Below are 12,248 nucleotides of genomic sequence, written 5' to 3' on the forward strand. Positions count from 1 at the left end.
TGTAAGATAACAGCAAGATGCCTGACATGATGCTTTGATTTCAATGATCAATTCTCATCACTGAATTGTTTTCCATGTAGAGTTTTTCTGTCAACTTCTAGACAGAACTAAGGGGCACAAAGGGACAGCGTTATGGTCGATTAAGTGTCCCTTTAAATATGATAACATCCCATGTGTTAGGAATATACCAGGAATACCTGTTTGATCAGTGTTACCAGCAGCAGTGATGCAGACGCCTGCGTACAATCGACCTTCAGCTAAGGACTGATTGAAAGCTATGAGCAGAAGGCTATATGTATGGCCTCTCAAAATCTCTTATTCACCAGGCAGGGACTGTGTAGGTTGATCTACGCATAATGAGGACGGCTGCCACAGAAGAATTTCCTGTTTTGTCTCAGTTGCTTATGAATGCAGGCAAAGCGCTGGATATCTCCTGTGATTGAGAGCAAAGAGTAGAATCCAATAGCCTCACTGGAGTAACCCTGCATTTACCACACACTGGGATTACAGTAATGCATGTCCCATATCAGTTTCTCTACATGCAATGTTAGTTTTGCTTTCACAGTTAATGTAACAAACATTCCGAGTATAAGAGCCATATGCCTTTCGATGTGCGGCTGATTCATATTTGTTGTTTTTGTATTTTTTACTAAAAGTAGAGGTTACTTCCACACCATAAGGTAAAAGCACCATAGGCACACCTTTGCCCCAATCGACCCCCACCCCCTAGGGATGTTAGGAACTGTCCCTGCTGAGTGACTGTGCTACAGAATATTTATTGTAGAACAGTCTTGAACAGACTTTATTCTGGGCTTGGCACTTATTATGCCTTTTTAACTTATTTTCATATATTTCAATGTCAAGACTTACATGGGTATGCTCAATGCTTGCCCCCTATGCATGCAGTTTAACCTTAAAATTGGCTTATTTTCACCAGAAGGATCAACACATAACCCAAAAGTTGTCACTATAAATGGCCCATCAATCAGATTGATCATATTTTTAACTAAATGTAGAGACTCACACTGTGACCCAAGTGGGGAAGTCAAGAATTTTCCACCCAAAATGGAACCACCATGCGGGTATTCCAAGTGTTCTCAGTCTTTTGGGAGATGATAGTGTCCCCTTAATCATTCTGGCAAAAAGCTGTTGAATATTTTAGTTAAAGAGGTTATTAGAAACGCCGGTAATAAAGGCGAGTGTAAGCAGACTGCACGTCTCTGCTGAGCCACTTTGCTACAGAATATTTATTCACATCTAGAATAGACTCTATTCTGGGCTTGACATTTTATTAAACTGCTCAGAGAAGTAGCTAATACAAAGGTCACTTCTCATAAAGCAAAAATGGGGCTGGCAATTGTGCCTTTCCATAATATCATATTAAATAGAAATATGGCTTTCTTACCAAACCATATTTTATGTAAAATAAATGAACTAATGGGGGTTACAATGTAAAATTCCGCCCAGTAAAGTAAGAAGTGTTTTCTATGAATGAGTAGCTCGCAAAAGCATTGTTTTTTTCAAGCAATAGCAGCGACATTGTTTGTAATAAATCAAACGTGCTGGGTTGAAATATTGGATGTGCTGCAAAGTTAGTGTTTACTTTATGGGTCCCAGGGTGGACCTTCAACATACACCTTCCAGAAGAAAAAGAAATATTAAGGTGACATTTTATGAGCATGCAATATGTTATACAGTATATGGGTAAACATGAAAGATTATCTGTAGAGTATTGCAATATGCATGTTTAAAGGAACACTAAAACCAAAAAAGCTAAAGTGTGGTTAGGCATTGCATTACATTAAAATGATGGCCCTACTGGTCCATTATATTTACACACACACATACAGTATATAGTATAGGTTAAATTATTTATGTAGGTACAATCTTTATTTATAGAACTATATGGATACTAACAGTGAGGAGTAACATTGCAATAAATATATTTAATTATACACAAACATTGTTCCATGTGATGAAAGACACTAGTGGAAGAAGCTTAGAATCTGAGTTCCAGACAATATGACCACTAGGAAGCCTTTTTTTAAACTTAAGTAAGGGAAAATGTTCACATCAGTTCAGCAGAGAAGGAGGTATTGGAAATCCCAAGAAAATATCAGTCTCTCTCTCTGAGAGCAACATGACTGGTGGCTGTGTCAATTAATGGCAACCCTCCTGTATTAACCACCACCCCTCACTTTATTTCCAAATCTTGCCATCATAAAACCCCTACCCCACTCCACAATAACTGACTAGACACTGACATAGAACTATCGCCTTTTTGGGCAACAATATACCCTGGCGCATGCAGGGAGAGATTGGGCCCAATAAAACAGAAATTAGGTGCAGGAGAGGACTAGCCTGGAACTGGGGATTCATGTCAGACTGGGCAGAATCTCAAGTGATTACACATTTACCAGCAAATAATTTTTAATACCAGCCCCGACCTTGACTGATATTTTACCGGCTAGGGTGGTGAAATACCAGTCAGGTGGGAATCCTACACAGACTTTTTTGGATGAAAAGACAGCAGCATCATTTATTAACAAAACAGTCATATATAGATGTACAATTTTTATAATATTAAACACCCAACACTATCTGGAGGCTTCACCAATGTGGGTGCAGCCTAGTTTTAGGGTTCTAAATATGTCTTGGAAACCTCCTCCAGTACTCACCTCCTTTTTTGTCACTAATAAACCAGTTCCAGTAGTCCTACTGCTCACCCACAAGGAGAAGCCCACCACCCTGGATTCATTGGCCATTGATAAAATTGAACATATTGTGTGTGAATGTTAGAGGGACCTTAGATTGTAAACCGAATGAGACCGAATGATGTAGAATCTATAATGTAAACTGCTGCATGAATAATTGCTAATAATAATCATGTACTGTGACACCAAAGGGATTAATGGAAAATAACATTATCTGAATACATTCAGGTGAAGAAGTGCTGTGCATATACCCTGAAGGTGACTATAAAACTGTACAATAACAATGATGTTCATTCTCCAGCCCAGACGTAGCTCATATTCTAAACCCTTGTACTGAGATGTGCTGCCCATGAAACATGAATTGCATTACATTCCTGCACAGGAGATGGCATTCTGTAATCTTTCCCATTTAGACAGTATTTCACCAGGCTAAAGAGCAATGCTTGGATGTACTGCCTGATTAATGCCTGTCTAGTCTGGGTGTGTTCAGCAGTCTGGCTATTTAATAAAGAACACAGTGACACCGTGGCTGCAACTGTTTCATACGGTTCCAAATGCGCATGGAATGCTGATTACCTGCAGCTTCTCTAAACTGAACAGCATATAAAGGAGGTTATCTGTGTATCAAAACACCTAGAGCAGAACAGCAGAGGGCTCACTGGAAGTGATCACAGTTATATGAGAAATAAATGTGAATATAAGGTTTCAGGAACACAAAGAGGTTTAGTATATATTAAACTATGACTTTTTTTGTCTTTATATGAAATTGGATTCACTGGTGGGTACCTAACATTTTGCCCCCCACCTTGTTGAACGAGGCTTTCCTTGTCCTTTAACATACATTACAGGTATGGGACCTGCTATCCAGAATGCTTGGGACCTGGTGTTTTCCAGATAATGGATCTTTCCATGTTTTGGATCTTCATACCTTAAGTCTACTAGAAAATCATTTAAACATTAAACATTAGGCTGGTTTGGCTTTCAATACGGATTAATTATATCTTATTTTGGATAAAGTACAAGTTCCTGTTTTTATTATTATAGAGAAAAGGCAATCATTTTTGAAAGAATTGGATTATTTTGATAAAATTCAGTCTATGGGAGATGCCCATCCCGTAATTCGGAGCTCTCTGGATAACAGGTTTCCTGATATTAGATCCCATACCTGTACTCCATACAGATATTGTGTTAGCCAGACATTGCCAAAATAACCACTGTTCTGTTAGGCATGATTCTCATTGGAGTATCTTGTGGAATCTGTTGCTGGACTACTGCTCCCAGCTACTTTAACTCTTTATATTTGTGGGCTCAAATCACTGAGGAAGGTCATTTTCATCCTATCTATCTATCTATCTATCTATCTATCTATCTATCTATCTATCTATTTATCACCTTTCTATATAAGTTCCTTCCATTTTTACATGCTGGTGAGCTATGAAGGTCCAGCACATAAGTAACTGCACATACAGAGTTATACCAATTAAATAAGTTATTATACTGGACAGCAAAGGTCCTCCACTTACCAGTTACCTACTTATCTGCGTGAAATTTGTCAGCTGATTTATGGTGAAAACTAAAGACACCCTGCCCCGTGCCACCAGATAAATAAATGCAGGGATACATACAAGACACGTTCAGTACATAGGCAACAGATAGTAGAAGAACTTGTATTTGTATTAATCCACTGAAAATATATGGTACAGCAGGGCAGAGGTGGCTTTGCCATAGATCAAGGACAGATGAGCCTGAAGATTCATGACTCTATTTGCATCGATATCAGACCATAAATATGGCTGGAATAGGACAGGACATTATGTCATAGGATTTTTTTTGCATTTCTCTCAGGCAGAAAACCCAACCCCAGCGTTGCCCTCGATCTGCTCTCAAATTACTGGAGTGCAGCCCTCACAGCTGAGCAATATAATGAATTCAATTGATTGCATGTTTTAACAGAATCATTTTTATGCTGTTTCCCTTCATTGTTCAGCTAAAGATGCAGACTGACACCTCTGACTGCCATATCCTACAGTTCTTCATATCCTACAGGCCCTAGTCAATCTTGAAAACGAATTATGACACCCAGGGGCTAGGCCACATTAACTTGGACATTAGGGCTGATTTACTAACAATGTGTGCTTGCCAGAAGCAACCACTCAGGTGATAACATTTTTAACTTGTACTGACTATATAAAACAAAGTGATGCACTGAAGTTATATGAAAAAAAAAGAACATGGAGCCAGAGTTACACAGATCAGCTGAGATTCTCATTGGATAATTGTTTTGCATTTATTACAGCTCAAGGCCCTTGAAAGCTGGGGGAATATTTTATTGAGCAATATCACTGATGTTGGTGGATTACAGCTCCCAGCATGCCTTCACCTTCATTATATGTTAAAGTTTGCAGGATTTGTAGTTCAGCCACAATTGAGTAAAGTGTTGTTGAGCAGTGCAGTACAGTAGGTTTTAATATCCCTTGCACTCTGGAAAAAATTATTACTTTTTGCAAACAGTTTTTTGAATGAACGAAAACAACACAAATATGCATTTTGCAATTATATATTCTTCAGTTATTCTACAGTTATTATATTGCAAATATTAATTGCAAAAAACTGCAGATAAGAAGTTATTTTTTGCATTATGCATATATTCCCATGAACAACTTATATTACCTTCCTCATGTATTGCACTCTTAAAAAAGGCCAAATAGGCAATTAAAATTGCACTGTAATAACTGTGTATTGAAGATTGTTACATTGTGAATTGAGAATTTATATATATATATATATTCTTATTTTGTCCATTTTTTCTTTGTCTTCCCACACTCTGAATAACAAATGTGTAATTTGTACAGTATTCATATTTATGGATTAGCTGCCTAGACAAGAAGGGATGACCAGTGTATAAATATAGGGGTATATTTATGATTTTTCAGGCTCATTTGCTGAATGTTTCCATCGTGGCAGGTGTGATACCCCACCATTCTAGTATACCATACTACACATATTCCCTAGGGCAGTATTCTATGCCAAATTTATAATGATAGTTATATATTCAAGAAATGAGCTAGCACTGGTGCTATAGTCTACCAGGAGATTAATATGGAATCTGTTATCCAGAAAGGTCCGAATTATAGGAAGGCCTTCTCTTATAGATTCCATTTAGTCAAATAATTAGAATTTTCTTTTTTAAAAATTATTTCCTTTTCTTCTGTAATAATAAAACAGTACCTTGATCCAAACTACAATATAATAAATCTTTATTGGAGGCAAACCAATCATATTGGGATTATTTAGTGTTTAAATAATTTTTTAGTAGACATAGGGGGTATATAATAAGACTTGAATTTTTCCCATTTTTTATTAAAACAAAGTTGGCCTAACCCCCAGATTTTAAACCTGAAAAACTCCTTCGAAGATCACGAAGGCAAGAAACATCTTCAAGTTGTAAAAGGGACATCTGCCCTTGACTTTTACATGACCTTGACAGGTTTTAGCTGGAGTTTTTTTGGATTCGGATTTTTAGCAGCTTTTGGAGCATAATGTGTAAAAATTCAAGGTTTTTTTCCGTTTTCACCCTAAAAATCTTGACCAGAAAAAATTCAAGGCATCATAAATAGACCCCTATGTGTATGGTGATTCAAATACAGACCCCTTTTCCGTTAAAACCAAGGTCCCGAGCATTCTGGATAACAGGTCCCATACTTGTGGTTACAGCTTGTAGCTGGCTAAGAATAGGGTTAATTGTTTGCTATAACAGCCTCCTTTCCTATAGAAAGTATCAGCTATTAATGTAGAGTTAGAGTTGGTAAAGTAACAAATACCATTTTCCATCAGCTTAGTTATTTATTGTAAAACCCCTTTTTCCCATGGAATATATTCTTTAAAAGGTTTCCACTTGACAACTTGAAATACATATTTCACATAATAATATACAAACAAATGCTAATAAAGACATATTACTGAAAGTAGCACTAAAAATAGCCACCCAATTACTGCAATCTACATAAACAATAGAAAAAAGCTAATTTACCCTTTAACTTGTACATTTAAAGGGATACATTCTGTAAAAAACTGAGCATACAATTGTACATGCCAACAGGGATGTTCTATCTCACAACAAAGAGAATTCTGTATCATAATAATTGTATAGATATACTTGTACAAATGCGTACATCGTTATTTCTTCTTTGAACCTCCCATCGTTGCTAGAGCAAGGGGCTTTCCAGCAATTATCCATACAATGGAAAGTTCTGTACACTTCACTAACTGAATAAAAATCACATGCACAAAAAAACCCTACTATCAGATAAGTTCTAACTATTATCAGTTGTAATTGTCCAAAACCATGCCCCTCTGAGATGACCCATGGCCCACCCCTTTGATATCAATGGGACATGACCCATGATGGTTAGCAGGATTTTCGACTATTGCTAGAAGTAGAAGTAATTAAAACCCCCTTGCAATACCACCTTGAAGAACAGCAACATTATGCTTGGTAAATATTCCTAATCCTAATTTCTATTCCCTCCCGAACTGCCTCCTGATAACCTACATTACCTCCCTCCCTCCCTCCCTTCCTTCCTTCCTTTCTTTCTTCCTTCCTCCCACCCTCCCTCCCTCAGCATTCTCATTGGGGGTTTCTCTTTCAGAAGTAATTAAAGGGATACTATCACAGGAAAACATGTTTTTTTTCTAAATGTATCAGTTAATAGTGGTGCTCCAGTTGAATTCTGCACTGAAATCCCTTTTTTTTTAAAGAGCAAACTTATTTTTTCATATTTAATATTGAAATCTGACATGGGGCTAGACATATTGGCAGTTTCCCAAGAGCCTTCAAGTCATGTGACTTGTGCTTTGACTTCAGTCACTGCTGTACTGCAAGTTGGAGTGATATCATAAAAAGTAAACCATAAAAATCATGACAGAATTCCTTTAAAGGAGAACTAAAGCCTAACTAAAAAATAAGGTTAGAAATGTTGTCCATTATGTCTATACCAGCCTAAGGGAACCACAACCTTTTAGCAAGTTTACAACTATTGACATGCTTAAAATTTAGGCTGGTACAGTAAGTTCAGTATATAAAATATGGCATTTTAAAACATATTCATGTGTATGGTTTAGTTCTCCTTTAAGTTTTTGGTCATCTATATTAAGGAACTATGGTTCAGTGGGACAGTTTTATAGATGGTATAGATTATCTATACATATCCAAAGTTTTCATGACAAGATATAACCAAGATTATAATAGTGATCCCATTAAACAGAGAAAATGTTCAGCAATGCGGGTATTCTGAAGATGATTGCCATTTCAGATCTATCAGACTGTCGTTTTTTCCTGTTTGTGATGCGCCCCCACCCAGCTCTCTATTTCTTTTGATTTTCAGCTTTTTTTGTATTTATTGAGTAGAAAGACAGACTCTGGTTATGCCTTTCCCAGCAGGCTCATCATTATGTATTGTGGCAAGCTCTGCCAAGCTGTTTAATAACCTTTCTGCCAGTGTCAGGCATTTTAGATTTCTGTGTCAGGAAAGAGAAAACTTGTGCCTCAAGCTTAAACGGAAAATACACGCGGGTACGGAATTAAGCAGATATGTGGGACATTGGCATTGATAAAAAAACAAAAGGCGATGTGCTGAAACAAGCGCAGCATTTGTAGGCCTTCAGAACTACTGTATGAGATAATGTGACAATAACCAATGAAATGTAGAACAGCACATACACAGTTTATTGATGCTGAGCAGTCTGGATTTAGAAATGTTTTCTTTCTTACTTCTGCTGCCTGTGCACGTTGCAGGCACTACCCACTCCTGATATAGAGCATCTACTGGCTGGTCATTTGAAGGGGTTATAAATACTATATGTTCCTTAAATGCACTTTCCTATTGTTGCTGGACAACAAATCCTAGCATACGTTTTTTTTACAAGGGTCAAAATGTTGAATCTGTAAATCGAAGCAAGATATCCACTTCAATGCTCCTTGATATAACCACTGGGAACGTTAATATGCAATAAGAATTCCACCTGCTTTGTATCAATCTGAACCTACAATTTATGTTCCATCAACCGGAGCTTGACAAAGTTTTTCAATCACAGAACAACACATGTCCTCCCTTTTGTATAATGTTATGATCCCAAAATTGCACAGTCATCTCAGAATGTAAGATAAGAGCAACAAGACTGAGAGTTCATATTAAATGCATTCTCGGTGGTGAAGTGTCTTTGATTACGTTTTTGGTCAACTACTTTTAGAGAACTAAGGGGAGCAGTTAGATACTTTTATGGAGGGTTTGTTAATATCGAATATACCTTACTGCTAAACGCTGTCTTTACCTCGTTCATTGGTTCCATGTTCTTTGACTATCTAAGAATTGGGTTCCCTTATGCTCGGTTTGGACTCAAGTGACACTTACTTTGACCTCAGACCCTCCGACAGATACACCTCCTAGAATTAGGTCCAGAAAGGCAGAAGAGTTGTGTTCTCTGCCATTTCTGTAAATAGAATACGATCAGAAAATAGTCTCTAAACCCATTGGTGTAGGAAACTTTTCACCCACAGGGTACAGGTGACAGAACTGGGACTTCCTGAGCCAGTAGGGTTGGGTACCCAATTAGCCATTACAGTCCCATGTGATCCTTCAGCCTTCTCTCCATTTCCTGCTGATCAAAAATGTTGTCAGAATCATTGAAGTGGAATAAAATCAAGGGGTTTCTAATGCATTTTTTACAATTTTCATGTAATTCCAACAGCAATAGGTATTTCAATTTCTATTTCATTCAACTGAATACATTTTGATACTTTACATGTAGTCAATTCTGTTTCCCTTAAAAATGTAAATTACATCCAGTTTACAAATAGGGCTCTAGTTGGTTTTTTTTACACCACTGTCATATATATATCATCATGCCAAAAGACTATGGGGCAGATTTACTTAAGGGTGAAGTGGCTAACGCTAGCAACTTTTCGCCAGAAATCACATCCGCAGGGACATCACCGATTCACTAACATGCGCAGATGACAATTTGCTAGCGAAAGAGACCATTGCTATCGTTCGTTCGCACCCTATTGCCAAGTGAATTTTTGCTCAGGCGATTGGTCGTTGCTCCACAAATTTACTAAAGTGTGGATTTTACTGAACCTTACCTCTTTCGCCAGAGTTGACTTCTCCACCTCAGACCAGATAAACTGCTAAAATGAAGCTAGATCTTCCTCAATCTTATGTCACTTACATCATATCCTGTCTGGTGACTTTTCCTTTTTTTAAGCGGGATTGCCTGCAATTACTGGGGCAGCTGGGAAACTGACAAAATGTCTAGCCCCATGTCAGATTTCAAAATTGAATATAAAAAAATCTGTTTGCTCTTTTGAGAAATGGATTCATGTGCAGAATTCTGCTAGAGCAGCACTATTAACTGATGCGTTTTGAAAAAAACATGTTTTCCCATGGCATTATTCCTTTAATGTACCCTCCCTATTCAAATTGACCTAAGCGTAAGATCACTAGCGACTTTTCACTAGGCATACACGAATGCTAGTGATTCTTCACTATGAAATGCTTGCACTGAAGAAGTACCGCAAGAGAAAAGTAGCCAGTGTCGGCGCCCTGGACGCAACTTCACATTTTAGTGAATTAGTGCTAATGAATTTGCACCTGGCGAAGTAGTGCAAAGTGTGGCTAGCGGTCGCTGGTGACAATTCGCCCTTTAGTAAATCTGCCCCTATGTTAGCTCCCGTTGTCCTGTGTAGGTACTGGTGAGCACACTTGTCCTGTATTTTTATTGCTGAGAGTTTTTTCCACATAAGAACTCAGTGACCCTAAAGTTAAAGTACCTTCTGCCTAATAAACTGATTTGCCCGTTCATTATATCGAGTCTGTTTTGTGGTTTCAGTTCATTTTCTGGCTTAATTGTGTCTGTCAGACTTGCTATTTTCCAGTAGTTGTGGCCTACATTTCTCAGAACCATGTTGATGTTGGATAGCTTAAGGGTTTAGGGTTCGATGTTGCTAGTCTAAGCCAGTGTGCTATGTCATGTTTAAAGTGCTTGTCAGTTGAGCGAGAAACCAGTGTAGCGCTTCAATTATATCCAAGTGAAAGTACATATTGCATGACTTATTTAGCAATAGATCCATAAAGAGCCAGGCAAGGTCAATTCCTGCTGTTGTCAAGCTGTCATGCAGACGGAGCTGAATTATACTCTGCAGTACTGAAAATGATAGTTATTTACTTATCCCTCTTATTCCATTGCTTTTCTCTTAGCTGATTTTGGCATTGCATGGTCAATTTATACTATTTCTGCCTCACTTTGGTTAAGTCCATGTTTCTGTAATAGTATGCTCCAGTCTGGCTGTTATAAAACATTTTATCCAACTTTTTACAAAAACAAATACAGCCATATATGTCTTTAACCAATATGATGCCCCAGTAAAAATTAAAATTTAAAAGTAGATTTCATTCAAAATCGTATTTGAGATTAAGAGGTAGATAGCCAAGTTAACTGGGCCACCAATAGCAATCAGAGTCATCAAAACTATATTGAACAAATCAGTAATTAATGAAAATGATCTCAGTAGTTTGTGGAATAAACCCTGAGTATGTCAGACTAAATGATGATACAGAACCAGGCTGCTATATAATTTTCGGGATAAAGAACCTTGGATTCTGCCAGGCTGCTTCAGTCTTCAGTAACTGATTGGGTCAGTCAGGTCCAATCACGCATGGGTTGGTCAACTGACACCATTTATCTTTAAATCCTGACAAATTCTGTGCATATAAATGTACTTCAACAAGTGTATAGTGTGTTTGGTCAAGTGAACATTGAACCAGACCAGGAGAAACAAGCCTTTGGGTGATAACATAAAAACTGGGTCCTAGAGACAGGGTTAGTTCTCAGATGAAATATAGCACCAGGGGATAGAAGGAATAATGCAGTAAGTAAGTCTAATTCATTATAGGAAGCAGTTGTTTGAGTGTAATTATTTTTTATTCTTCATTCTCAAAAGTCTTTATTTACCAGCAAGATTGCAAATAACATAATGACACCTGATTAAGTTTAAAAGCCAAGGCATACTCAGTGGCCATCGATTCTGTTTCCCACCTGGTTTCAATGACTTCAGCAACATCATGTGCCTAATAAGACAGCTGTCCAGGATTCAGACTCTGTTTTTTTCAAACTTGCATTTCTCCTGTGTTGGTACAAAGCCAAACAGAAAAAGAGAACAGCTCATGTCAAGTGCTCATTAAAGGACTCGATAAGAGGAAAATGCTTTTGAGTGATGAGGCTATTACCCACCTTCCTGAGAGTCTGGGCAAATCCTAAAGATTCAGATTCGCTTGCCAAGTAAAGAAACATACAAAGGTCATTTTGCATTCGCTTGCATCCAAATTTTATCTGATAGCAAAGAAAAATTCCAGGGAATTCTCTATTGAACAATCCTTGTATTCTATAGTTGACAAAACATTAAACATCTACATTATACATTTTTATTATATTTTATTGAAGGGTTTAGGGCATTGTAACTGGATGTACAATTAAATG

Source organism: Xenopus laevis, chromosome 9_10L (assembly GCF_017654675.1).
Source record: "Xenopus laevis strain J_2021 chromosome 9_10L, Xenopus_laevis_v10.1, whole genome shotgun sequence".
In the NCBI taxonomy this organism is placed as follows: Eukaryota; Metazoa; Chordata; class Amphibia; order Anura; family Pipidae; genus Xenopus; species Xenopus laevis.